Consider the following 27964-nt stretch of genomic DNA (forward strand, 5'->3'; position numbering starts at 1 on the left):
CATTGCTAAACACATGATGTGAATGTACATTGCTTTACAGTACATTGGGACAGAGGTGCCAGAACTGAAACTGATAGAATGTGTGCTGTAGCACAATACTATGATCTTTCTTCAAAGGCAGATTGTGGAAATATTTTAATTGGTTAAAAAAAATCGTGATAACGCACACCCCTACTGCCATTCATAAAACCTTTCCTGTGGCCTCATGGGATAGTAAAGTGTCCATTGAATATGCACTCCAGGATCTCGCCGGATAGAGTAGGTCATCCAGGAACTTTTCGCCCACTGTTTTTTGAATACTATGTTTTCGGACATACTAATCTACTAATTCGCATACTATACATCAGAGAAGTATTTGATTTAGGATGCAGCATAGGAGATTTGTTAAAAATAAATGTTACTTAAATTTAAAACTAAATTAAAAGAGCCGCAGTGTTTGGGCCTTGAAACAAGCTACGCAAGTATTTGAGCGTAGAACGAAATCTTCAATCAGGCTACATGTTAGAAATGTAAGAAATGTTTTGTAAGCCAAGCGCTCGCGTCTGAGTTCGCGCGTGTGTGTAATGTTTCTGGCCTAACACTTTTCATGCAGGTGAACTGGAAACCAAGGGCAAGAGAAAAAGACAAATGAACAATTTAGTATGTGGCAGAAAGACAAATTTAACTTCATCTACAAAACCAATACTCATTCATAAAACACATTTATAAACACACACCCTTTAAGCCAGATGAATTAGCACTCCAGACGTCTCACAATACAGAAACAAGAGCAGTGAGAAATCAATTACAACATCAACAATGGCTTTGACTGCAACAAGACACACAAACACACACAGACACACATGGGGGTCGTCTATACAGGCTCCCTCATCTACAGGAAATGGATCAGGTTGCTGGAGTGTGAAACGCAGCAGAGGCAGAGCAAACACACATACACACACACGCACAGATCACAGTCCAGAGAAAGGCACTAAATCTCGTACAGACCTGCAGAAAATCTCGGCGTTGTGCAGCCTGAACGGCTCCAGTTCTTATCGCGCATCACACACACACACTAATGTGGAGCCTTACACAACACGAACACAAACACACACACCTTAACCTACAGACCTTACACAACAGCTCAGAGTACAGTTAAAATCTCTCTCTCGCCAACATACGCACCTTACACAAGAGGTCAAAGCTCACTGGAGAACTGGGTTAGAAGGACGGCACTCACTTAATGGTATTACAGAGGACAGAAAGAGAGAGAGAAGAGGGAGGACACAGAGTGATGACAGAACAATGAAGAAATGGGGACGGAAAGCAAGCTCAAATACACACTTTTGACCCTGAGATGACCTTTCTCTCTCTCCATATCGCTATGATCTCGGCCATCGATTGGCCGGATGCCATTTCACCCATTGATGGCGTAACTCTATCGCTCAGTCACATGACTCCATTTAAGTAATGTGAAACGCCCATCGATCACTCCCAGGGGTCACAGAAGGGTGATGCCCCATAATGCACTTTGCAGAAAGCTAAATTTTGGGGTGTTCGATTATTTCATTGATCACATGGTTCCTACTGAAACAGGTGTGTGATGTTCCAAAATGGGGCTGGCATGATAGTGGAAAAAACTGACATTATGTTGTTTTTCTGCAATATGAAAACAATTTCACCAGATGACGAGAATAGCTCTATTTGGAAAGAATAAATCATTCTAGAATGATTGGGGTGATTTTGTAGGGGAGTGCATCTGCATAGAAAATAATAAACAAATTACAAGCATAGATAAATACTACAGAACAAAGATACAAATGAAATAAACAGTGCTTTAGCCTATTCAGGTCTAACAGTATTCAGGTAAAGAAATTGAATAATCAAATGTAAAATAACACTGTATAAATTAAATTTAATTCATCTTTGTTAAAGCTACAAATGCGATTTTCTCTTTCTCTTTTGTTGTTTGATTAACATTAATTACAGACAGCAGCAGAAATATTAGGCTGCTGTCACTTTTAAGACCTAATGCACGGATCCAATATAATGACAAGCATTCGTTTTCTTTCTCAACTGTATATTTTCACTTAAGACATAAGCGACTGTGTTTACAAGGATACTTGCCAAGATGGGCATTTTGACAATTTTGCGTGTATGTGTCCATTCAAGCAAAAAAAGACGAGGAGGAGAATGGATTTCAGTCCTGAGAATTTAAACTCACAGTAATCTGCAAATCACATGCATTCCGAATGATGGGGCCTGGTTCGTACGATCAACTACTATCCCTACTTACTTTACATCGCAAATCCTGTGATGTGACTATCGCGGATGCACACATCGCAATGTCGATGCTGAAACGATATATATCGTGCAGCCCTATTCCAAAAACATTTCAATAGCACCCGGCTGATGAGACGTGGGAACACCGTACAGAAGACTGACACACAAGCACAAATCAATTAAAGTTTAACAAGACAGTGTTTTGGTTAGTCAGCAGACAAATATAGAGAGGAGGAGGAAAAGAGAATGAAAAGAACAACAGAGGCAGATCAAAGACGTACGAACAGAGAATTAAAGACGACAGAAAACACACATACACTCACAAAGATCTGACCACAGTCTGTATTTGTGTTTATGAGTGTTTAATTCGGTCTGATTTCCATACTTTGCCTTTCTTAAACCTCTACGGTCAACATTATTTTCAAACAAGGGAACATTTTTTCACATGATGGACTTCAGCATGTCTTCCCAGTAACACTGTGATGAAAAGCAATCAAATCTATGTGTCAGTTCTTACCAGGTAGCCACGCCCACACTGAAAACTGACTTAAACAAAATCCTGCTCCCCATGCATAATGAAACATTAAAGGGTTAGTTCACCCAAAAATGAAAATTCTGTCATTAATTACTTACCCTCATGTCGTTCCACACCTGTAAGACCATTGTTTATCTTCAGAACACAAATTAAAATATTTTTCATAAAATCTGATGGCTCAGTGAGGCCTGCATTGCCAGCGAGACAATTAACACTTTCAATGCCCAGAAAGCTACTAAAGACATATTTAAAACAGTTCATGTGACTACAGTGGTTCAACCTTAATGTTATGAAGCGACGAGAATACTTTTTGTGTGCCAAAAAAACAAAATAGTGACTTTATTCAACAATATCTAGTGATGGGGGATTTCAAAACACTGCTTCATGAATCTTTTGTTTCGAATCAGTGGTTCGGAGCGCGTATCAAACCGCCAAAGTCACGCCCCCCCCATTGGTGAACCATTGAAATTTCGAAACACTTATAACGTAACAATGCCTTGTTTACAGAAATCACGTGACTTTGGCAGTTTCATACGCGCTCCGAACCACTGATTCGTAGATGAAATTGATTCAGGAAGTTATGAGGTATGTATTCTTAGATTTACAATGCAGTGCATTGTGATTTTGAGACCATATTATGGGTTAAACTTCACGTCATTCAATTTGTATGTGTTTAGCTATATGATTTACATGTTGTTTTCAAGTTACTTTCCTTATAACACTGAATCATAGTATAGAATAAATTTGCCTGGATCCAAAAGGCAAAAAAGCACTGTAGCATCAATGCTAGGGAACAAAGATGCTGTAAAATATAAATAAACTCGATATTCCAGGAAAAACATCTTTGGCTGTTTACTCAAGAGAATGTGTGCATGTGCATGTCAGTACCACCTCATTCCCAAGGGACCCAAGCAAGACAAAGGAGGCGTAGAAACACAGGTGTGTGTTTGGAGTGATCGAGTTGCACGCTAATGATAATAAGGAATTTATGAGAGTTTGTGTGAGAGAGAAAACGCCTGACTCTGAGAAAACAGAGACAGAGGGGAGACAGATATACTGTTCACATCTATCCTCCCATCTCTGACTTCAAAAAAATTTACCAAACAAAACAAATCAAAAATGATCTCACCAAGAAACCATGCGCACTGTCAGCACTTCCATCCTAACACAATTCACAGAAGCAGCAACTGCCATGCTGAAGTATTATTAAAAACACACATACAACAGTAGTGTCAAATTGTGGACTTGATTCTATTCTAGAGACAGAATGATGGATAGAATGATAAACAGACAGACAAACAGACCAAGAGATGGATGGATGGATGGATAAGGTTATTTTATGAAGTTCCAGTGCACTGACTAGTATTAATATCAGGTTAATTCTATGCATGTTAGTGTTCTTTATAAGTATTTTTCTCTGTGCAAATAGTTCCTATCACATGGTGTTTGTGTTTTCTCTCCAACTTAAGAACATTTGACTTGATCTCCAGCAATCTGTACATTTTCTCGTCCCATGATGTTTATACATCTCTTTTTTTCAAACTAACCAGCTGGGTGTCTATACCTTAACCACCTCCCCCTCTCCTCCTTCAACCAAAGAGCATAACACCAGCCAAGCAACATTTCCCCTCCCCCATCCCTCTCTCTCTCCGTCTCCTTTTCTTCTCCAGGCAGCCCACTCAATCATTCCTACCTCCCTTCTCTCTCTCTCTCCATTCCAATGAATGTACAATCCCCCGTTCAACCAGGCCTGTCCTGGGGGGGTGGGGTTTAGGGGACACACACACCCTCACCACATCTGCAGAAGAACAAACGCCCATCACAGGGAGTAATAAAGAGAGAGCTTATAATAGAGTCAAAGCCAACATCATCAGGACATAAACCTGGAAAAAACTACCTAAACCAGTCTAAGATGATTTGATGGTCTCCTGGTCTGGTTTTAGAGTCGTTTTGGACACTTCAGCTGGTCAGGCTGGGAATTCTAAGCTAAATTAGCTAAACTCCAGCTGGGCCAGTCTAGGAGACCACCTTAAACCAGATTAGACCAGCAAACCATCTTAGGCTGGTTTTTCATTCGGGTAACAAATACAGGGTTTCAGACAAAATACCATAACAATTAGTTATTTTACTACTCTAAACAACATAATATTGATAACATTGTAAAAAGTTTCAGAAAAATTGTCATTTTTGTCACTTTTTTTTTTTTTGTGACAGTGGTGGCAAATGCCAAATTAGCTAGAATAAACAATGGTATTTTGACATAAACGACTTCAAGACTACTTCAGAAAAACACAAACAGTCCGGTCATTACCAGTGCTGACAATTAGATTAGCAGCTAATGAATAGATTAGCACACTGCTAATCACCATGGCATTATGGGTAATAACAGTCCTCACACCACTAATGCTAACAGAGTTGGATTGTGCTTGGGCTTAAACAGCAGAGTGGAACTCAAACACGAATGTAGGCTAAAAGCAAAAACGGCCTGAGGGCGCCGGGACACACACACACACGTTGATGAAAACAGGCACCGGAGACACTATGCCAAATGCGTTTCAGGGCAGACAGTCACAATTTGCTCTTGCACTGATGGACGGGATAAGGAAGGAGATAGAGAGAATGAGAGAGAGAGGATGTTCTTCCGGTGGAGAACCATTGAGGAATGGAGAAACCGAATACTGACAGATGAAGACATGAGATTGTTTTACAGATCTCCTGATGACAATGATGAAGTGTGCTCTTCCGGCAATGTTTTGTGTTTCTTTATCTTAGTGGAGAGCTTTAATGAGGGGCGGAGCCAACAGATACACGCCCAGCAATGCACACACACATACACACAATGACTCTTGATTGATCGAAACACTCCAGGATGCCGGTAATGGATGTGGGTTGTGTGAGACGGACACACAGCCAGGAGGAAGCAGAGGTTCACACACTCACGCCGCCGGGGTTTTACTCTAGTTCACAACTAACACATAATCCATAACCACCACTTCCTATAACCGCAACAGACAACACACACACACCTGCAAAACAATTACACAAACTCAACAAAGAGTCACTAACAGAACAGAAATTTTGTCAGGAACAATCAGCAATACATCTTGCTTTTCCATATGGATGTGAGGGAAGGAGACACTGGAAATAGAATAGACATTTCTGTTTTATCTTCTCTTTTTCTGCAGTAGTGAGTGTTTGTGACAGGCAGAACATAAACAGAGCGAGCTGGACTCAGTACATACAACAAGCTTTCTTTGTGCAGCATTCCGACTGGAAAAAGCAACTTTCTCTCGCTCTCCGCCTAGCGTGTGTTTTTATTCTGCTGAGCTGTCCAAACGCAGCCTGGATACTTTCACGAGTTCAGTTTAAATGCCCTGCTGGAAGCACAAAGAAACAGAGTGGCCAGCGGTGGATAGAGGGAGCTGCATGTCTTACCGTGTTTCCCAATGTTATTCCCTGCGTCTCTGAGGTAATTCCACACTGAGAGCTGCTCGTTCGGTCTGTTCGGTAAAATCTCAGCTTATTTTCCCTTTAACCAGCTGCAGGCTTGACTACCTGCCCCCCTCACGCACACGCACACACACACACATGCACGCACACACACACGCACACCGGCAAACAAAAACACACCATGCAAAAGCTGACACAGTCAAGAGGATGCAGAATTCCAGCTCCAAACAAAACAGAATTCCTTCTTTTTTAGCCAAAGAAAAAGAGTGTGTCTCCCTCGTTCTCCTTTCTCTGCTTTCCTCTCTCTCTCTCTCTCTCTCTCTCTCTCTCTCACTCACACACACACTCTTTCTCTCTGCTTTTTTCCACTCAGTAGTCAAACAAAGAGAGGAAAGGAGCTGGTCTCTCACACACACATACACACATACACACACAGAGCTTAAGCCCAACCCCCGCTATAGGCCAGCCTGCCTCTCGTTTTTTTCACTTCTCTCGCTCTAAACAGCCCCTCCCCCCGTCCCCTGTCACCTCTCTCTCTCTTAGCCTCGTTCTCACCCTCCCTCCCTCCCTCCCTCCCTGTGTGTCAGATAGAAGGGATCTGAGAGCGGAAGGGATCCATTTACTATATTTCATTCTCTCATTCCCTTCCAATATTTCTGTGTCATCTCAGAATCTAAGTGCATCATGAATCTACACCAGAATGTAGAACAGATTTCTGCAGATGCCCGTCATTCAAAAAGTTATACACTTACCTTGCATGTTCGTTTATAAAATATTTTAGCTAACCAAGTATGCAACATACTCAACATTTCGGTCAAAAAACATACAGAAAATGTAGGAAAAGGTCAAAAAGTAGTCAAATGGACAACACTTCAAAGAGGCCAGTGGGTCAGTCAGTATTAGGTTAAAAATAGCAACATCTGGCAGTTACTTCTGTCATTTGGCCAATTAGCGGTGCAAACCAGGCTTGCTGCAGTAGTCGGTGTTACCAGTGTTACACCATGTTCGGCTGTACACGATTACATTACTTGGCCACTGTGGCACCGCCACCAAGGCTGCATTTATTTGATGAAAAATACAGTAAAATTAGTAATCTTGTGAAATATTATTACACACTGTTTTCTATTTGAATGTATTTTAAAATGTACCTGAAAAGCTGAATTTCCAGCAATCATTACTCCAGTCTTCAGTGTCACATGATCCTTCAGAAATCATTCTAACATGCTGATTTGGTGCTCAAGAAACATTCTTATTATCAATGTTGAAAACAGTTGTGCTGCTTACTGACCCTAAACTTTTGAATGGTAGTGTACGTCTGCATCACACTCTCTCGATAAAAAGGCATAAACCATTGAAAAACCCACATAACTGTTAGCTGCAACTGGTCAGTGAGAATGTCAGAAATGATCAATTTACTGCTGATTTGATAAATCACATATAGATCAGAATTTCTGTGGTTGGATGACTAAATCCAGTTGAAAACAAAAAGCTAGGGGTGTTTATGTATGATCTCATTTGGATGCATACATCACCAGTGAAATGGGTGGGAATGTGTGAGATACACATTTGTGTGTGTGTGTGTGTGTGTGTGTTCAATGCGTGGGAGAGAGAAAAAAAGAAAACAGCTGTTTTGTGCTGTAACTTTTTTCCTTTTTGTGTCACCTCGAATCAGCCTCAAGCACACACACTCACACCCTTCAATGGGGACAGCAGAGGATATCCACGTGTAGCCAAAAACGTTCCACTGCGAGACTCGAAAAAGTAGGCTGGATGGAAAACCTGCTAACTTAGTGCAAAGAAGTCATGCTTACATTGTTCAGTAATAAAGTAGAAACACACACACACACACACACACACACACACACACACACACACACACAAAAAAGCTGTCTCCTGATACACTGAAGCTGTTTCAAGCTATTTTTAGCGTTCTTTCATGAATTCCATTCCCATGATCCAATAAAGATGAAAGTTATTCTAAAAATCTTGCTCAGAGAGGAAAGGAGGGAGAGAGATAATTCAGAAGCCAAATAAAGCCACATATACTATCGTTCACAGTGCCATTGGCCTAAGCATTACATAATTTCAATTGTATTGATTTATTACTGGGGAAATGTGGCAGTGTGCCAACGAGAAGTGAAATATTTGACTCTCAGCCAACAGACAAAAGTGAAGAGAGTGTGTGTAAATGTGTGTCAGGGAATGCTGGTGTTATCAAAGTCCTTTGTAGAGTTATGTAACTAAACAATAATAATAAACATTTGACTGAGTTGCAGAAATGACAAATAACCCAGATCTAAGTCAAATAAGATCTGACAAATAATGTCAGATCTAATATGTGACCTTGGACCACAAAACCAGTCATAAGGGTCAATTTTTTTTTTTTTTAAATTGAGTTTTATACATCATCTGAAAGCTGAATAAATAAGCTTTCCATTGATGTATGATTGATGTAGGATAGGACAATATTTGACCGAGGATACAACTATTTGAAAATCTGGAATCTGAGGGTGCAAAAAAAAAAAAAAAAAATATTGAGAAAATTGCCTTTAAAGTTGCCCAAATGAAGTCCTTAGCAATGCATATCCACTCACAAAAATACATTTTTGATATATTTATGGTAGGAAATTTACAAAATATCTTCATGGAACATGATCTTTACTTAATATACCAATGATTTTTGGCATAAAAGAAAAATCGATAATTTTGACCTATACAATGTATTGTTGGTTATTGCTACAAATATACCTGTGCGACTTATGACTGGTTTTGTGGTCCAGGGTCACATATAAGCCACGTTTCCACCAAAATTACCTGGAACAATTTGTCCCAGGAACTTTTTTTCCCTCCAGGCCTGTTGCTGTCTGCGCTTCTATTGCAGTCTAAAGTACCATGAAGATTAGTCCGGTAACGTAGGACTACGTGCGACTTTCCAGTTCCCGCTGAATTTCGTCCTCTGCATAAAAGCTTAATAAAGCGGTCGTAGTTTTTAAACTCCATTGTTGATTCAAATAGCAAACAACTCTTACTGTACGTACCGCAACAGACTGTTAAAAATGGTGGTTAAAATAAAATGCTGCGTGGAGTCAACCAATCAAAATGCTGCGTGAACTCAACCAACCAACACCATGTTCAGCACCCAAGTCCCACCCCCGAAAGTTCTTGAACTTTGAAAAAGTACTACCTTGCTAGCAGGGACTTTCTGAGGGGGGGATTTTTACTTGGAACTTCATTTAGACCCTGGTACCTGCGGTCGAAACACACCAAGTACCACCCCAAAGTCCCTAGTTCCTGGGGAAAGTTCCTGCGGTGGAAACGTGACTATAGTTTGAACTGCTCCATCCTTAATTGACAATTTCTTTGCAAGTAAATCATCTTTTTTAAAATGCCATGTAAACCCTTAAGTGTGAATTAAAATGTACCAGTCTGATTATTGTGAAGTCAGACTAACAGTTCTATATGATGTGACTGTAGCTCAGCTTCATCCATCATCATATATATATCCACACTGATCTAGACATTGTGTGCATAAATTAACTAACTTTAAAAATATATATTTTTTTTATGATAAAATGATAAACCTGAACTTAAACCCACCCACCCACCTACCTACCTACCTACACACACACACACACACACACACACACACACTCTCTCTCTCTCTCTCTCTCTCACACACACACACACACTTTCCCCTCCCTTCTTTGTTCTGTTCTTCCTTTTTCAACAGAGAGATGTTAGAGAGAGAGCAGAGAGAGCAAGTGTTGACAGAGAGAAAGGAAACTGTGATTAGGAGGAAAGGAAAGTGAGAATCATGCTCTTCTGCTCACAGCACAAATCGTTTCCTCTTTTCTACATTTCCAACTTCTCATTCCTCTTCTTTATATAAAATACACAACGAGGAGCTGCTGATTAATTGGCAATTAACATCTAATGAGCTACAGCTGTGTGCAATTACCAATCAGCACATTCCAAACAATGCATTCCACAATGCACCATTTCTGTCTTTTCACATAAGCTTTAAATGAAGTTAACTTTCTTTAGGAAAACTGTCAATCAATTTATATGAATACTGTTAACTCATTAGAATCCTTATGAGTTGATTAGTAACAACAGTACAGCCATTAATACACTTAGGGCCCTATGATTTCTGCGACTTGGAAAACACAAACAGAGTCACAGAGGAGTCATGAAAATGAAATTTATAGTATAACACGGAATGTCACTGAATTGGGCAAATTATAGATGACTAAATCAAAACTAAGGCTGTAAAATTAATCAATCTCGATACTGACTAGTGTTTGTGTCTTTATTATAGGACTTCACGACAACCCATTAAAATAAAAGGTTGGTTAAAAAAAAAAAAAAAAAAAAAAAAAAAAAAAAAAAATATATATATATATATAAAAGAAATTAGATAATTTATATAATAGAAGGTACTTGTCAAAATAAGTCTGACAAAGTCTGACAAAATAATAATACTACAAAATACGATTTATCTTGACTTTGTCCAGCATGTATACACTTTAATTGAACTAGAATCTCAGCGTTATGTGCTTGCTCTGAAAGACAAAAGTTAACATGAAATTATTCCAATATTCAATAACACACAAATAAAAATTCCTTTGCAGAATATTGAACCATCTATCTTATTCCAAACTAGGTGACTGTATGAGAGCTCCACAAAGATTTGAAATGCCTGTATGTGTGTGAGAGACGGTCACATGACTCTCACACTCTCTTTTTCATTAAAAACTGATACCTCAACCCATCTGTTCAAAATGAGTAGGGTAAGACAGACAGAGAGAGAGTGAGAGAGAGAAAAGGGTGTTATGAAGAAAACTCTATTATCACATCCTCTTATCCATTCTTGCTTTTGTCTGATTCTATCTCTCCATGTGAAATCCTTTCCATCTGAGGATATGAATTAGTATTTGCGTTGTCTGTCTGGCATCAGCATGAAATTATAGGTCTATTTCCACCTCCATCTGACAGTCAACCATCACAAGAGTGCATCAATAATCTATTAATGCGTGCCAGCAAAATGCACACAGACACAGAGTGACACACACACATTCCCACTGTGAATGTGAGGTGAAGGTTAAGTGCTATTCAATGTGCTAGTCTGCCAGTCAGCCGGCCCTGATGAACATACACATACCTTCAACACTGATGGGATGTGTGTGTCAGTGCACCCTTGCCTTACTACAAAAATGCACTAATTGTGCACATGTCAGGTGGATCAATCACAAATGGTCAATAGAGACTGATCACTGTCTCTTGTGATCATCAGTTCAAAATGTTGGGCGGAAATCTCCACATTTCGTTTTTTTTTTCTTTTTCTTTTCATAAATCATTACTATTGGTCACCTTTTACGTCTGTCTGTTGGTTTTGCAAATATTTAAACAATGAAAACCCTGTACCTCCATTGGACCCATAAACTGTCGGTAAAACCTCATGACTCCACCCCTCCTCTATTCTGAATGAAGTGCTGCATGCACTTCACATCATGCACATCTTTGCTTGTTTGCAATGCAAGGGTAAATAAAGAACTGGTTCTTTGAATAAGTGCAGCATTTTTTTTACTCAAGAAACACGATGTATATAAAGGTTAATGTATTTGAGGAGCTGAGAAGAGTGTCTTAGTCTAGCATTTGTCATCGAGTCATAGCCAAATCAGCATATTAGAATGATTTCTGAAGGATCATGTGACACTGAAGACTGGAGTAATGATGCTGAAAATTCATCTTTGCCGCAACAGGAAACAAAGTTATATTGTAAAATATATTAAAATAGAAAACGAATTATAACAATATTTCATAATATTACTCTTTTTACTGTATATCTTGAGACTTCTTCTTTTATCATTAAAAAACCTTAACAAATTCAGTCTTTTAAACTATAGTGTACCTGTATTTAGTGCTGTCCATTTATGATTGTAGTACCCAAGACTGATGTTAGTACAAGGTGTACCTGTGTACAAGGTTTTTTAATATAAATATGTTATCTATATACAACATAGAAATACAAACACCTCGTGGTTATAGTTATACAGCCAAATTAAACTCTTCAGTTCTTTTAGATTAAATCATAAACTGAGAAATGTCACATTTCCCCAATCTGTGTTAGAGAAGGAACGAGAGTGAAAAGAAAGAGTACAAGAAACAGTTTATTTGTAAGCCTAAAAAACAGGAGTCAAAGTGCTTCCTGTTTAGACTAGTGGGAGTAAAAAGGGGCGGGGCTGGTATCATGCTATTATGACATCATGGTATGAAAAATCCCAAGATTATAGTATTAAAACAATGCAGAGCATTAATCTGTAGAATAATAATTCTGCTATTTCTTAACTTAAAGTTGACTAACTTCTGTTCATTCGAGAAACAGATGGATAGAATAAAAAAACAGAGCCACGTGAGTTTTGTTGGGTTTGCAGTTTGGCCCTTTAGGACATGTTCAGAGGGAGAATTGGAATTTGGAATTCGCCTGCTCTGTTTTTCAACCCCCCTCCGCCTGGAGCTTAAAGAATGTACCTCCACACAGCTGGCCAAACACACACTCACATACGGGAATAAAAACACATGCATGGAAATATACCTTATACGAATCAAAACATATACTGGGACAGGACTTGCATGCACACTTAAGTATGCACTACGGTTGCAAACACAAACACATTCATGCATAAGTTAGCAAGCATGTTGCAAAGTAAAACTTTTGCTCATGTGTGTGCATGTGACAAATACGGGGGAAAAATACTATATTACACCTCATTTGCATATTGTACAGCAAGGTGAGCTCATTGGGAATATCCCTGTTTTGGTTCTGCAGGGAGTTGGTTTGCTCTCCATGTGGAATGTGCAGCAGGAGTAAAATGCATTTCATGACAGGGTGGAGCGATCCACAGCGGGGGGAGGCTATCCAGCAGGGGGTGCAGGAGGAGGTGAGCGAGTTTAAGGGATATTTTTAGTAATGTTGGTAACACAGGCATGAACACAAAACTATAAGCAGCAGGAGGAATCATATAGCTTGTATACACACACACTCAAATGTGATCACATTCACTGTCTAGTTCACGTGGTGTATAAGATAAATAAACAGGCTCAGCAATAAACATCAGCAGGAACTTCAGCAGACCAGCAGAAACCATGATGACAACACACAAATCTGCACACATACAGCTGTATCGCACAAGACTGGCCTGCAGAAACACAGACACATGTTTTGCACAAGGCATTTGCACACCTACTTAACCAGATGTGCAAACACAAATGCATGCACAGGCACACAGCATGTAGAGAAACCTCAAGCAACACTTTAAGACTTTGTTCTAAGGACTTGTTTCTTTCACACAGTTTATCCCAGGGGTCTCAAACTCAAGTTACCTGGGGGCCACTAGCCAGGTGGAGTTCTCCATTAAGGACCAGCTGAACAAGTACAACAAATGGTACTTTAACAAACACACATTTTAAGCTATTTAAATTGTTCAGCTATTTAAAGCTGATGTCTGTAACTTTTTTTTGTGTTTAAAGTTTACGAAAATTATATAATGAGGGAGTACATCATGAATCCATTTTCCAAACCGTGTTTTTGTCTTATCCTGAATCACTACAGCAGACCTATATATACCTATATAAGTGTTTATATTCAGACTATTTTAGGCTACATCCACACGAAGCCAGAGCTTTCCCTATCCAATCTTTTTTTTTCCTCGTCTCAAGAAATATCTGTGTACACACGAAACCACTGAAACGACTCAAAATGATGTAGTATACATGCCAGATCAGTATGTGGCACTGTAATTCTGCAATAGAGATACACTAAAAACAAAGAATAAGACTTGGAGCATGCGCGTAAACCTTGCGCGCTGTATACAAACTTTAGTAAAGCTTAGAAATAAAGCTTTATTTTAATAAAGCTTTAGCCTCGGTAGCTTCTGCAGCATGAACACAAGCATGTAGTCCGCTGTTGCTGTTTTTGTTCTGTTTTGTGCTGTTAGCGGTGTCTGACTAGGGTCGACACATGGGGTGATGACATCATCGTTTCACAAAATATGCGGATTGGCTGTACACACGAAAACGCAAGGGCGTTATTTTCAGATTTATCCACTCTGGGACCCGGTTTCAAAAAATAGCGGTTTCACCTTCTGAAACGCCGGATCCGTCTGGACAAAACGCCTATACGATACAAAAGTTTTTGCGAATACAGCTAAACTCGTCTCCGTGTGGACGGGGCCTAAGACTGGGCTGGGTTGGCACCGCTGTGGAGTAGCACAGTACCTGCGTGTCTCGTCATAGACATAAACAAAGAGAAGTAGCTCCGGCTACAATGTTCTTCCACAAGACGCACGCAGTTCTATTTATCAACTGTTAGAGTGCCAAAAGTTACGGACTGCAGCTTTAAAGGGTCAAAAATGAAAATTCTGTCATTAATTTCTCACCCTCATGTCGTTCCACACCCGTAAGACATTTGTTCATCTTCGGAACACAAATTAAGATATTTTTCATAAAATCCGATGGCTCAGTGAGGCCTGCAGAAAGTAATGACAGAATTTTTGGGTGAATTAACCCTTTAAATAGTCATCAAAGCACATATTTTTGAACATTTTTGTCAGAGTGGCAAAATACAGTGGCTGCAGTAGTTGCAGCATATCAAAAATAATAAATAGACACAAAGAAAAAAATTATATTTTATATTATTTTATTATATTATTACAACGACATATACAAAGTTCTGGCATGAAACTCTAGGTGGCACTGGCTTGATAGGTCCTTAACTCATTTGGTAGCAATCACATTATCTACATGGTGCAGCTGATTGGTTGCTGTGGTATCAGCGGCCAATGAGCTTGCTTCTCAATCATTCAAATACGTGACACTGTTTGGTGTTAGCAGTCTGGAGCGTGCTATCAGAAACCCTCCACCTTCCCCAGCTCCACCTGTACAGATCAGCTACGGGGTTTATTTCATCTATGTTATATGTGCAGCAGCAGCATGTCTTACAAGCTCACAGCAATGTCTCTGAATGTATTGGCAGTAGCAAGTCTCTGTACTTGCTCTGCAGCAGCAGCAGCAATAATCAACAGCAGCAGCATAGCAGATCTTTTCCGCCAAGACCAAATACATTAACATTGCTATATCCATTACCATGCTAATCTCTCAGAGAGTTGTCATGACAGAAATATATTTATTTGACATAGCACAAAAAGTATTCTCGTCACTTCATAAAATTAAGGTTGAACCACTGTAGTCACATGGACTATTTTAACGATGTCTTTACTACCTTTCTGGGCCTTGAAAGTGTTAATTGCGTTGCTGTCTATGGGGGATCAGAAAGCTCTCGAATTTCATCAAAGATATCTTAATTTGTATTCCGAAGATGACTGAAGGTCTTACGGGTGTGGAAGGACATGAGGGTGAGTACTTAATGACAGAAATTTCATTTTTGGGTGAACTAACCCTTTAATATCACCATTAGTGATTGCACAAACTAGATCTAAGATAAATCCTGCATAGTTCCAACTGAATAAATCTGTGTATTCACCCATATACAACACTGCTCAGATCAAATAAAAGAGAAAGCATTCAAGCACATATGTGCCTCCGTCCCCACGGCTCCCTGTTTTGCTGTGGCAAAGATCAGAGACACAGATTTATTCTGACCTCACATAGACGGAAAAACAGGAAGGAAAAAAAAAACCTTCCTTTAAAAAATCTGCTCCATATTTCCACCACATCTTGACCCACCGGGATCCCAAACATCAAAGTGTGTGTGTGTGGTTGAGCTTGGGCTTGTGCACCCGGATGTGTGTTTACTCAGCAAACACTTCAGTTGGGTTGCTAGGACACCTGCTCAGGACACGTGCTGAAGCATGACAGGGCAGGATGAACTTTGACCTTTATGAAGGTGACCTTTTCGACCCTGCAGTAGCATGGCTTTTTTATGTGACCAACTCTCCCATCTGATCTTTCACCTTTACCCTCTAGCCCTAAACCACAGCTTGCAGAGTTACTTTAAAAGTGTGTGTGTGTGTGTGTGTGTGTGTGTGTGAACGTGAGAGTTATATGAGAATGTAAAGGTATAAATACTTAAAGTTCACATGCAAACAGGTGTGCGTGTGTTCTTTAAATACACACTTACTCACATGTTGGGTTTGCATGTTTTATGGGGACGTTCCATAGACATAGACAAACTTTCAGCATTTTTACATTTTCAAAAAACATTACTTAGTATGATTAATGACCAAAAATGTCCCCACAAGGACAAAGATTTCTGTTATTGCCATCTTTGTGGGGACATTTCGTCACCATAACGTAGAGTTTACCAGGACCACACACACACACACACATTTATTTTCAGCCAGAATTTTTAAATTTCAATTTCAACTTTAGACATTTCAAGCTTTCCATAGATATATTTCTCATGTCTGTGAGGCAAGTAGGCTGCGTTTACACTGGCACAAACAATCAGATTTTTTGCTCACATCTGACACAGATCAGAATTTGTTGCACTTGTGTAAACACAAAAATCCGCACGAGATCCGATTTTTTTTGTCAAAAGATCGGATCTGTGCATTAAGACTTTCAGTACATAACCAGCCAGTGTTCAAAACCACCTCCTTACCTTAGCCTGATTCACAACGGTAAGCTTGTAATAATGTTTTATAATTCGAGTGGTACTGGTGGGTTTCCACTGGAAATTTGAGCATGCAGCCGTTCGTCTTTGCGTCATTACGTCACATCTGTTTACATGAAGAACAAGTCCCAGATAATAGGTTATATCATGTGAGGATGCTGCAGGTGACGGATCATTTATAGCATTTTCTCACAGCACCTGCAATAATTAAACATCATTTTGATTGCGGATTGTATGGTATGACAAATTAACGTTAGAGATTAGACTGTACAGATATGGAAATCTACAGGTAACGCTAATACACACTAAATACACGTAGCCACGTAATGCTGATGTTGTTAATAGGGCTGCACAATATTGGAAAAAACTGAGATTGCGATATTTTGTTTTTCTGTGATATATATTGCAATATGAGAAAAATTCACCAGGTGGCTTAAATAGCTCTATTTGGAAAGAATTAATCATTCCAGGATGATTGGGGTAAATGTGTAGGTGAGTGAATACACATAGAAAATAATGAACAAATTACAAGCATAGATAATTATAATAGAACAAAGATACAAATGTCACTTTAAGACCGAACCTGCGGCGCAGACCCAAAAATACTGTTACACATCCGGGTTTCTTTCTCAATTGTTTCGTTCACCTAAGTCATAATCAATTGTGTTTACGAGGATAGTCGATCTTTTACGTGTATTTTAACAGTGTATTTTAACTAATTTTAACTGTGTCCGTTAAGGCACAAATAGATGCGGAAGAGAATGGCATACGGTGTTCACGTGAATCTGTGCGGCTCTGTGTGTGTGCACATAAAACAGCCGCACATTCAGAATTGAGTTCTGTTTCGCATCTTCATGCGCTCAAATGGTTTAAAAATCGCTTGAATGTTAAAACTGACAGGACCTAAAACACATTCAAATTATTAACTTTCATTGTATGATGGTCAAACTTTGCAATTAATCAGAGAATCACCTGCGTTTTGAACCGTAGTGTCTGGTCCGTACGGATTAACGATCCCTAATAGACATCGCACATCCTGGGATGTGACTATCATGGATGCGCGCATCGCGATTTCAATGCTAAAATGATATATTGTGCAGCCCTAGTTGTTAACTTTTTGTGAACAAAGTATTACAATAATAATAATTTGCACCGTTTGACACGACATTAGATTTAATAACCATTGGTAGCGTGATTTATTGTAATGCTTTTTTTCTCAGTTGGTCAGAACAAAAGTGGCAGATTTTTTACTTGTTCAGATGACATTTTCCAGTGAAAATTCTTATTTTGGTCATACTTCCAAGACTACAATCTGTGATTCCAAAGTACAGTATCCACCGGTGCGGTGACTGATAGCCAAACATTCTCCTCAAACATTCTCCTCAAAACGTTAGATTCATCCACACCGAGGAGCCGTGCCGATGCACAACCCACGTAAAGAAGATAATTCGCTACTACTATGTTTCAAGTGATAAGCCATATTTGTGGCTTACGCAAACGTTTGAATGTCCGGCCGTTAACGATCCATCCGTCACAGACTGCGTGATTTTGCCACTTCCTGTTTTTTTTCTGCGACTAAGTGACTAATACCAATTTTGGTCGACTAAACCTCTTCTCGTCGACTATTAGGGGGCAGCCCTACAGATAAACATGCAAAAAAAGATGCAATTAATATGCTCTCACATTCAATAATTTGAGTACCTCTGTCCATCTTTTCCATGCACTATGTGTATGTGACAAATAACAGACAGATTCACACACACATTTATTGCTTGTACAGTATGTGTGTGTGAGACCTTGGCCCTGTTTACACCTGGTATTAACATCCGTCTCATGTGATCCGGTCACAAGTGGTAAACGGAGACACATTGCTGTTTACCTCTGCTACTAACATGCATCTACAATGTGACCAACTCTCAAGGTTTTCAAACAGGAGGGGTCTCTAATGTCATGACTATATACGGTAACCTACTGTATACGGTTGATGTTAATGCAAATTATGTTTTGAACCCTTTTTACACCTGTGCTTAGCACTGACCACTGACACCGGCTCACACTAGAAGAATACCAGCTTTAAACAGAGGATTTTAGTAGGTTGGTTAATAAATATAATTAATAATATTAAATAACACCATGTTTTGCTCTATGACAGGTCCATGACACAGTAACTACACGGACACTGTTCAGTGTTCTTGCTCCTAAAAGCAGGGTCTGAATGTGAGCCCAGAAAGCCAAAAGACCTAAAGCCCCGGGTATACTTCACTTTCCGCGCCCGGACGAAATTTACGTCATGCGGACGGTGCGCGAACGCGGACGGCCGAAGTTTACCCGGGGCTTAATAAAGCCTACAGACCCTATTAAGTGCTCACTATCAGCTGAGTCAGCTACAGACCACTCACACTTAGACAAAACACACACAGAGGTGAACAGGCACGTGCATCTGGATTCTCTTAGCTCACATACAAAAGAGTTAGTATGTGAACTGCTCTGAATGTACAATGTGTGTGTGTGTGTGTGTGTGTGTGTGTGTTGGGATGTTCAGTCAGTGCTTTGATAGCTGCTGGAATTTGGGAAAGGAAAGGCAACAAGTCCAAAGAGAATGAGGGACAGGGAAAAAGAGAGAGGAAGGGAAAAAGGGTCAAATACACAAACACAAACCACATGCAGCTGGGTCTGTATATGCCTCAGCACGTGAGTCTCGCAGACTTTCCTTTCGGGTTCAGGGAGTTTTTGTGTGCATGGATGCATATTTATGGCTGATGTTTACAAATGTGTGCAAGGTTGTGTGTTCAACTCCCTCGCTTCTGTCTTCACTGCACACACACAGGTTTTGGACCATAGAAAGAGAGTGAGTCACCTTTTGGGTTCAAAGGCCTGCCAAAAATATAAAAATAGAGCGGAAGAGAGACACAACCACAAAAACACTGACCACAGACTGAGTCACTTCAGGTCACATCCATCAAACTACTGAAAAACACTGTGGTGTCTCTGTCACAGCCCACCTATTAGACAGAGACATATGTGTCCCTCCCACTGTGGGCACCTATGGTTGAAGGGGCGTCGGCTTGTCTAATCCCCACCCCCATCCCGCTCCTGTCTGACTCCAGGGATTGAATGTGAGAGAAACAGACAGGCTCTGAAGTTTAAGAAGTTTCTTTTTCTTTGGCTTTTATCTTGAAATTCAAATCCCCTGTTATTTCAGTTACTCACACACACATGTGATGCTGCTAAATGATCAGAGTGTTCTCTACTGAACAAGATAGTTCATCCAAAAAAGAAAATTGTCATCGATTACTCACCCTTATGTCGTTCCAAACCCGAATGACTAAAAACAAAAAGGGAAAAACTACATGAATATCCAGTTGGATGGAGTCATTACAATAGCAGTGCATCATGACTCACTTTAACACTTAATAAAGCACCCAAAAGAGTCCATGCAGCATTTTCCAAGTGCTCTGATCAGTAAAACTGTGGTGGCCGCCAGTGCTCTCTCGTGCACGTCCACATATTAACACAATCATTTCACGTGTTTCAGAAGTTCCACACAGGATCCAGAAGTGCAGCACCACTCACAAGAGTGAAGTTAACAAATAAAGATGATGAATACATTTACATTTATGCATTTGGCAGATGCTTTTATCCAAAGCGACTTACGTTGCATTCAAGGTATACAGTTTAACAGTGCCATGCTCTACTGTTTGGGCTATAGAAATGCCACTTTCTAAAAGTAATGAAGTATACATGTACTTTTCTTAATTGTAGTGAATAGTGCAGGTGTGATTAGTCAAATACACTTCAAGGTCAAAATGCTCGTCTTTGCAAGGCATTAAAACAGTTGGTTTGCCTTGAATGAAGAAAAAAAAAGAGAAAACGACTCACTGGTCTTAACATATTTATCAATTAACTTGAATTATTACTTGAAAACATATGAATTATTACTTGAAAACCTATAGTAAAACTTATACTTTAAGCTATATTAATAAAAAATACTTTAAAGCAAGATTACGGCTGGGTTAAAAATATCGATTTTAATCGATTCTCATTTTGATGAACCGATATCGTAAATTCCAAAAATTGATCTTTTAGCCGTTTTCAGTTGATGATTAACAAATTTTGTAGTGCCTCCCATAAAAAAGAAAAAATCGCAATAAGCTTCGTGCTTTGTTACTTTTGATTAGTTGATTGATTAGCTTTCAAATTCTGTCAATTTTATTACGAAATTCAAACAATAAATACCGTTTTGGCACTCTTTTATGTGGCGTGACAGATCGCTGTAGCGCCTCAGCCTCAGTTCAAGCAAAGCGGAAGCGCAGAGCGCACGTGAACTGATCATCTCTTCTGCTTCACTACTAGTTACAGAACAAAATAAACATGAATGAACATCAGAAGGTTTGTTGAAAGATACAGTACAACTACCGAAATCTGTATCATGTAATTGCTTAGTGTTTCAACCACAGAAAAATGTCAATAAAACAGCTTGTAAACAACATGTCACAATGTTACATTTATCTCAGAAAAACCATTTAGTGTCCATAAATTTGATAGTTAGCTAGAAAAAAGGGTAGAAACCATTCCTTGTTGTCATTAAAAAGTTATCATAAAAACTGTAATTTTATTGCAAGTAGCCTATACAAATCAGCTAATTTTAACCTGTAATATTATAGTAATGTACCAACTGGGGTTCCCTGTATAGTTTACAGTATAAGTTGAGAAATATTTGTTTCCTTGCGAATATTTTCCATGTACTGTACTATATCGAATCGAAATTGGAATTGAATCTAATTGAAATCTTGTGAATCAAAATTGAATCGAATTGAGAAATTTGTGTCAATACCCTGTCCTAATCAAGATACCATTGTTTATTTGATTTGACATAAAGGAATGTGTTTAAAAACATACAATAAAACTGATATTGTGAAATTTCACTGGTTTTGGTATTAACTACTGAAATTCTGGTATTGTGACGACCCTATTCCTTCATTTTGGCAAAATTACTGCAGTGCACAGCTTACTGCTTTATTTTAAAACACACACAACTGCAGATAATGTGTAGTAAAAGTCATCAAGTTACACACAGATAAAGCATGAGTGTTTTCTAAATATGTGTTGAGTGAGAGAGGAGGGATGGTGACTGATGGAATCTGTGTGTGTGTAGTTATGTGATGTTGTGTTGAATGCGGATGGGGGGTTTCACTGCCAGGGGGGAAGGGAGAACGTCTGGACGCAGAGGTCATGAGGGTTTAGGGTGTCTTAAAAGTTTTTGTACGCAGACAGACAGACACACACACACAAACTTGACACTCACTCAGACGTGTAAGGTCATGTTACTGCCCCGATTTCGCTATGCATGTAAACGCCTTTTCCACAGTTCTGCTTGCTTATTCAGTGTGACGACTTGTCACATAAATGAAGTTTTCTTGCATCGTCAGGTTTTCATAATGAGCTGGTTTTTGATAGCTAAGAGAATTTTGTTGTAGATGTAAACACTGATACTACAGTAACTGTGATACTGATGACAGAAAGAGTCAAAATTTACACTACAGTTGAAAAGTTTGGGGTCGTAAGATATGTTTTTGAAAGAAGTCTCTTTTCATCATCAGTGTCACATGACCCATTCTAATTTGCTGATTTGGTGCTCAAGAAACATTTCTTATTATTATAAATGTTGAGCTGTTTAATTTATGGAAACCATGATACATTTTTTGATTAATATAAAGTTTGTTTATGTAAAGAACATCATTTATTTGAAAAAGATCTTTTGTAACAATCACTTATGCTAATACACTGCATAAAAATATTACATTCTTACTAAAAATCTTACTGACCTCAAACTTTTGAACAGTTCTGTACATGGTAACAAAGGGAATGTAAACTACTGAAATGTTTCAAATAGCTCAGCACAGATGTGTATATACATATAAACAGAAGAATTTTAAGGTGCATTTCTCCATAAAAACGTCTTTTTGTGTAGACGCGTATACATGTGTTCTTTACAAATGTGTATGTGTGTTTCTGTGGTTTAGACTCATTATAGGTAATGATCCATCTGAGTGAGAAGAACCTAATTAAAACACTATGGAAGACCACACATGACCAGAACCACCCTGAGCTCCCAGACTCTCTCTCTCTCTCTCTGGGGCTCGCTGTGGGTGGTGCACAGAGCGGTACTGGAGCTTAGATGCTGGTACCACTCAGACGGGCATACAGTGAGGGCAAAGAATTCATTAACCAAAATACTTAGGAGTTTGATGTGAGGCCACACACAGCGCGAGACACACACACTGCCACACAGCGGCCACTGCAGCTGCAGTTTGTGCAAAACAGAGTGCGTGTGGAGGGTTGTGCGAGCCACAGATATAGAGCAGGCCGTCAAAGTGAAATGATATCAGAGTGAGAGCGAGAGGCACAGATAAAGCTTGTGCAGTGCCAGCGTTGGGGGTTAAGAGAGCTGGATGGAGACCAGCTTTGTCCTTTCAGGCCTCCGGGGACTCTGACACAGGCAGAGCAGGCTGCAGCCCTGGCCCAAGGCCAGGCCACACGCAGGGGCCGTGCGTGCAGGAAAACCCCCGGCTAAAAGGGGATCACCAGGCCACGCAAGGCAGAAACGCTGCCCAGCAGCACTGGCACAATACAATAGCATGCAACTGGGTAATAAAGTTAAGAAAATGTATCTTGATATTTTTCAGCCATTGATGATACTTAACATCTTGAACAATCTATTTATGTATTTGTTCTGAAATGGCTTAAAAGTATTTCTATTATGACAACTCCTGGAAGAGTTTAGCATGGTAATGGATATGGCAATGTTAATGTATTGGTCTTGGTGGAATGGATCTGCTATTCTGCTGCAGCTCTTGATTATTGCTGCTGCTGCTACTGCCAATACATACACGCCACGCTGATGTGAGTATGTAAGACATACTACTGCAGCACAATAGCATATAGCAAATTACCCATAGCAGATCTATACAGGTGGAGCTGGGGAAGGTGGAGGGTATCAGAGGAAGTTTGAAAGCCTGCTGCAATCTGCTACAGAAAACACTGACCAACTATTTAAAAGTTAAGCAGCAAGCTCATTGGCTGCAGATGCAACAGGAACAAATCAGCTTGTGCCCTGTGTGCCGTTACACATCGATGTCATTGTGAGCAGGCTGCATTATATGTACTGATATAATAATACAAGGTGATAAAAATAAACATTTATATGATAAATTTTACTAAAACACTTTAATATAATGTAATATAATGTTTTTTCCCCCACTGACTATAGGCCCTGTCCCAAATGGCACACTCTGCACTTACGGTCTTGCGGACATAAAATAGCTGCTGTATGCGCATGTCCGTTAAGTCCATGTGTAGGGTGTCCCGTTGGTCATTTTAGGTTTCAGAAGGGTGCCCGTGAGCGCCCTCTTTATTGCTGAAATGCACCATTTTGCAGAGACCTGCACTAAAGCGAGCTCTGCAGCAGACTTCTACCCGACAGTCAAAGCGCCATTACGTCACAAATGTGTGGACTCAGAGGAAGATTGTGAGGACTTAGGGTTCCATTTGGGTCAGGGCCTGTGCCACCTTATGGCTGTTGGCATACAGAGATCACATGACCAGGCGAATACTACTCGCTTTATCTCGGAAACCAATCTGCAACTTTAATGACCAAATAAGATATTCACAATGTTGCTCATTTTTTATTTTATTTTTACATCTCCAGTAAAACTATCGCAAATAAATCATGAATATTTAATGTATCACCCAACCCTACTATGAACACTTCACATAAACACAAAAAGAAAAACAACACACACTCACACAGACATCTGCTTGCTAAAAGCAGGCAATTAATTAATCCTGAAGACAACTGCTCACTGTACAAGCCCAAGCTGAAGTGGCCTTCTGATTGTAACTATGCTCTCCAATGAAAAGCACTGTTACTGTGCCATGGTACAGTCAGTGATAATTAAACCATGGCACTGAATGATTACCACACGTACAATGGTATTTACATGGTACTCCAAAGCATTTCAAAGAATACACCAGCGTATGTGACTGACACTTTCCCTCTCAAGAATGACTTGCAGTGTACCTAGCTACACATTCCCTGGGAATCCAGCCCATGACTTTTCTAATACGATGCTCTACCAGTTGAGATACAGGAACAATTACCATAAAGAAAAAAAAAATGCTTTGTTAAATTTTACTGATACTTTTTTGTTAGTGAAAATTTGTCATTTCCTAGAAAAGGACAGATAAATAATCCCTGGTCTAGTGGTTAGCGCATATATATTCTAGGCACTTTTAGCTAAGATGCTCTCGCAAAAGTGTCAAAATGCCCAAAATACTACTTAAATTCAAATAAATAATAGTGAATAATAAATAAAATGGCCAGTATGTCATTCTTGACTTATAACCAAAAGTCAAAAGCTCAAAACGAGAAGTGGACACTAAGTTCAGTGCCTGAAGACAGATTCCTTGATTTCAATTGAAACACTGTTAGTCTGCCTGTCCTTCCATTTCTGTCTTTTTCTCTCACTCTCTCCATCACAATATCTTTGTGCCGGAGGGTATAACAGCCAGTAGCCATTTTTTCCTTTGACAGAAGCCGCCCATAATTCCATAGGCACCATTTTCATGATGGCAGCGCCAATAGTATCCGTGTACTGTTGCTTGGAATTACATCATCACATTGCATGTTACTGCTCTGGGATTTTAGGACAAATGAGTGTTTATGAGTCCATGCGTGTGTGTGTGTGCAAGGATTAATGCTTCGTGCCTGGGCAAGTGACCTCTGTATTGAATAGACAAACCAAAGAGATCAAGTTACCCCATTTCCCCCCTTTTCTCCTGCTCTGTCTCTCCGTCTCTGTCGGGTATAGAGTTTCTCCAGGCTCCAGACAGAGGCACTAATAGGGCCTTTACCCCCAGACACCACCAACACAGGGGACAGAGAGACAGACAGGGGAGAGAGAGAGAGAGAGAGCGAGACAGTGGGGCGTGTGCTAAGATAGAAGGAAAGTGTGTAATTGATGGCACACCTGCATGCTATCAGTAAAAACAAGAGCCATGAGTGTGTGTTAAAAGAAGAGAAACAAGAGATGGATACTTACGTGCATTTTGTCATGTTCCCTACATTCCACCATAATAAGTTTTCTACTGCAGATACAAACTAACAATGATTCCACTTCTTGACAAACATTTTACTCTCCTACAACTGCCTTTTCAAGATGTTCTATACCTCATGGGGTGTCTCCTCATCCGCTCCCCACCCCCAAATCCCTCATGACCCCTTAAGAGTCTCTGACAAAGCAAACTCCTCCCACGCGACCCCTGTAGCCCTGAATGCAGTTAATGAAGTTATTATTAATGACATCTGGATAAAGAACTAAGCTAACTAAACTCAAACGACAATAGTGTTGTCAAAAGTTCCGACTTCGATACCAAGTCGGTACTGAAATTTTAAAAATGTGACGCTTTTAAAAATGTGAGCAGGTTTCGTAAACATTTCTGATTGGCTATTGTGTTCACGCACTCAACATATATGTCTGTGATTGGCTACAATGATCGCGTACGGGAGCGTTTGAAAACACACGGATAGACACTGTTTACGAATCCGCTCAACAGCGCTCACATTTTTAAAATTTCAGTACCGACTTAGTATCGAAGTCGGTACTTTTGACAACACTACAATCTAGTGCTGCGTCCGAAATCAAATACTTCCCTACTATATGGTGTGCAGAAAACAGTATGCTAACAGAGTAGTATGTTCGAATACAGTGTTTGAAAAACAGTGTGCGAAAAGTCCCCGGATGACCTACTACTTCCGTAGGCTATTCGCTAGACACTTTACTATCCCATGAGGCCATGAGAGAGGATTTATGAATGCCAGTGAAGCGACACAATTGACGCTGGTAGGTCACGTGACAGTAATTGGATAGCTATCTGATCAGTAAAAATGCCCTAAGTAAATAACCAATAGAAACGAACCCAGCTACCAATAGAGTACAAGATACATCCAAACACACAGCAAATGTAAACAACACAAAGGGTAGAAAGAGAAAAGTTCATAGAATATGCTGTAGGTTATATTATGTCTGATTGTATAATTCAAGGGTTTATACTTCTATATGTCTCTCTGTATCTGCTGGCCAAACAGACAGTGCACATATGCGCACAAATGCACACAGGCGAAACACCCACACACACTGAAGAAATGTAGAGAAGGGGCTCTACATGAGGAGGTGTGTAGGTTAAAACTTTTGTAGATAAAACAGTTACAAAAGACTCGATCCAGTTCCAGGCAGAGTCTATGTGTGTGATTAATGGTTACAGTATCCCAGGTAAGTGTGTGGGAGTGTTTGAGACCTCTATATGTGCCGCGGTCAGCAGCATATCACAAATGAAACAGACAGAAAGAGAGATACTTCTGTGTTTACATGTGAAAGTGAAGTAATCTGGTGACAGTTTGAAAGGAAGGAAAAGAAAGTGCTTTCATCGTGCACATTGTATATTTTACCCAGTGAGCCTCTCTCGCTCTTTAAACCACACACACAATACTCTCTTCCCCCACTGGGACTAGCAGACAGACACAGTACGTTGACACTAAACCACACACACACACACACACACAAACACTCACATAAATATACTCCACTTACTCACCTGGTAACAGCTGGCAGGTGTTCCAACACACACACACACACACACACACACGTTTGTTTTTGTGAATTGTGGGGACATTCCATAGGTGTAATGGTTTTTATACTGTACAAACCGTATTTTCTATCGCCCTACAGTAAAAATGTGCACAGTTTCCTGTGATGGGTAGGTTTAGGTGTAGGGTACTCCTAAAACTACCCATCACAGGAAACTGTGCACATTTTTACTTTCTCAAAAAAACTCATTCTGTATGATTTATAAGCCTTTTGAAAAATGGGGACATGGGGTAATGTCCTCATAAGTCACCCTCTCCTTGTAATACCTATGTCATACCCATGTCATTATACAAATTGGTGTCCTGATATGTCACAAAAACACCTGCACACACACACACACACAATTTAATTTAATTTAAAACTCTCTGCATTGCAGTT

At 39.7% G+C, this 27964-nt stretch overlaps 1 protein-coding gene across 2 annotated transcripts in view; it reads right to left on the reverse strand.

Annotated features, from left to right (window-relative positions):
* The window catches only part of kdm6ba (lysine (K)-specific demethylase 6B, a), a 92379-nt gene that overhangs the window by 37489 nt on the left and 26926 nt on the right, over window positions 1-27964 (reverse strand). Inside the window, exon 1 of one of the 2 annotated variants that reach the window (XM_051898665.1) lies at window positions 6233-6552. The exons of the other annotated variant lie outside the window; for it this stretch is intronic. The gene's annotated coding sequence lies outside the window, so the exon portion shown is untranslated. Of the gene's footprint in view, window positions 1-6232; window positions 6553-27964 lie in introns of those variants that run through there. 2 annotated transcript variants of the gene reach the window in all.

Source organism: Ctenopharyngodon idella, chromosome 7, assembly GCF_019924925.1.
Source record: "Ctenopharyngodon idella isolate HZGC_01 chromosome 7, HZGC01, whole genome shotgun sequence".
NCBI classification, from domain to species: domain Eukaryota; kingdom Metazoa; phylum Chordata; class Actinopteri; order Cypriniformes; family Xenocyprididae; genus Ctenopharyngodon; species Ctenopharyngodon idella.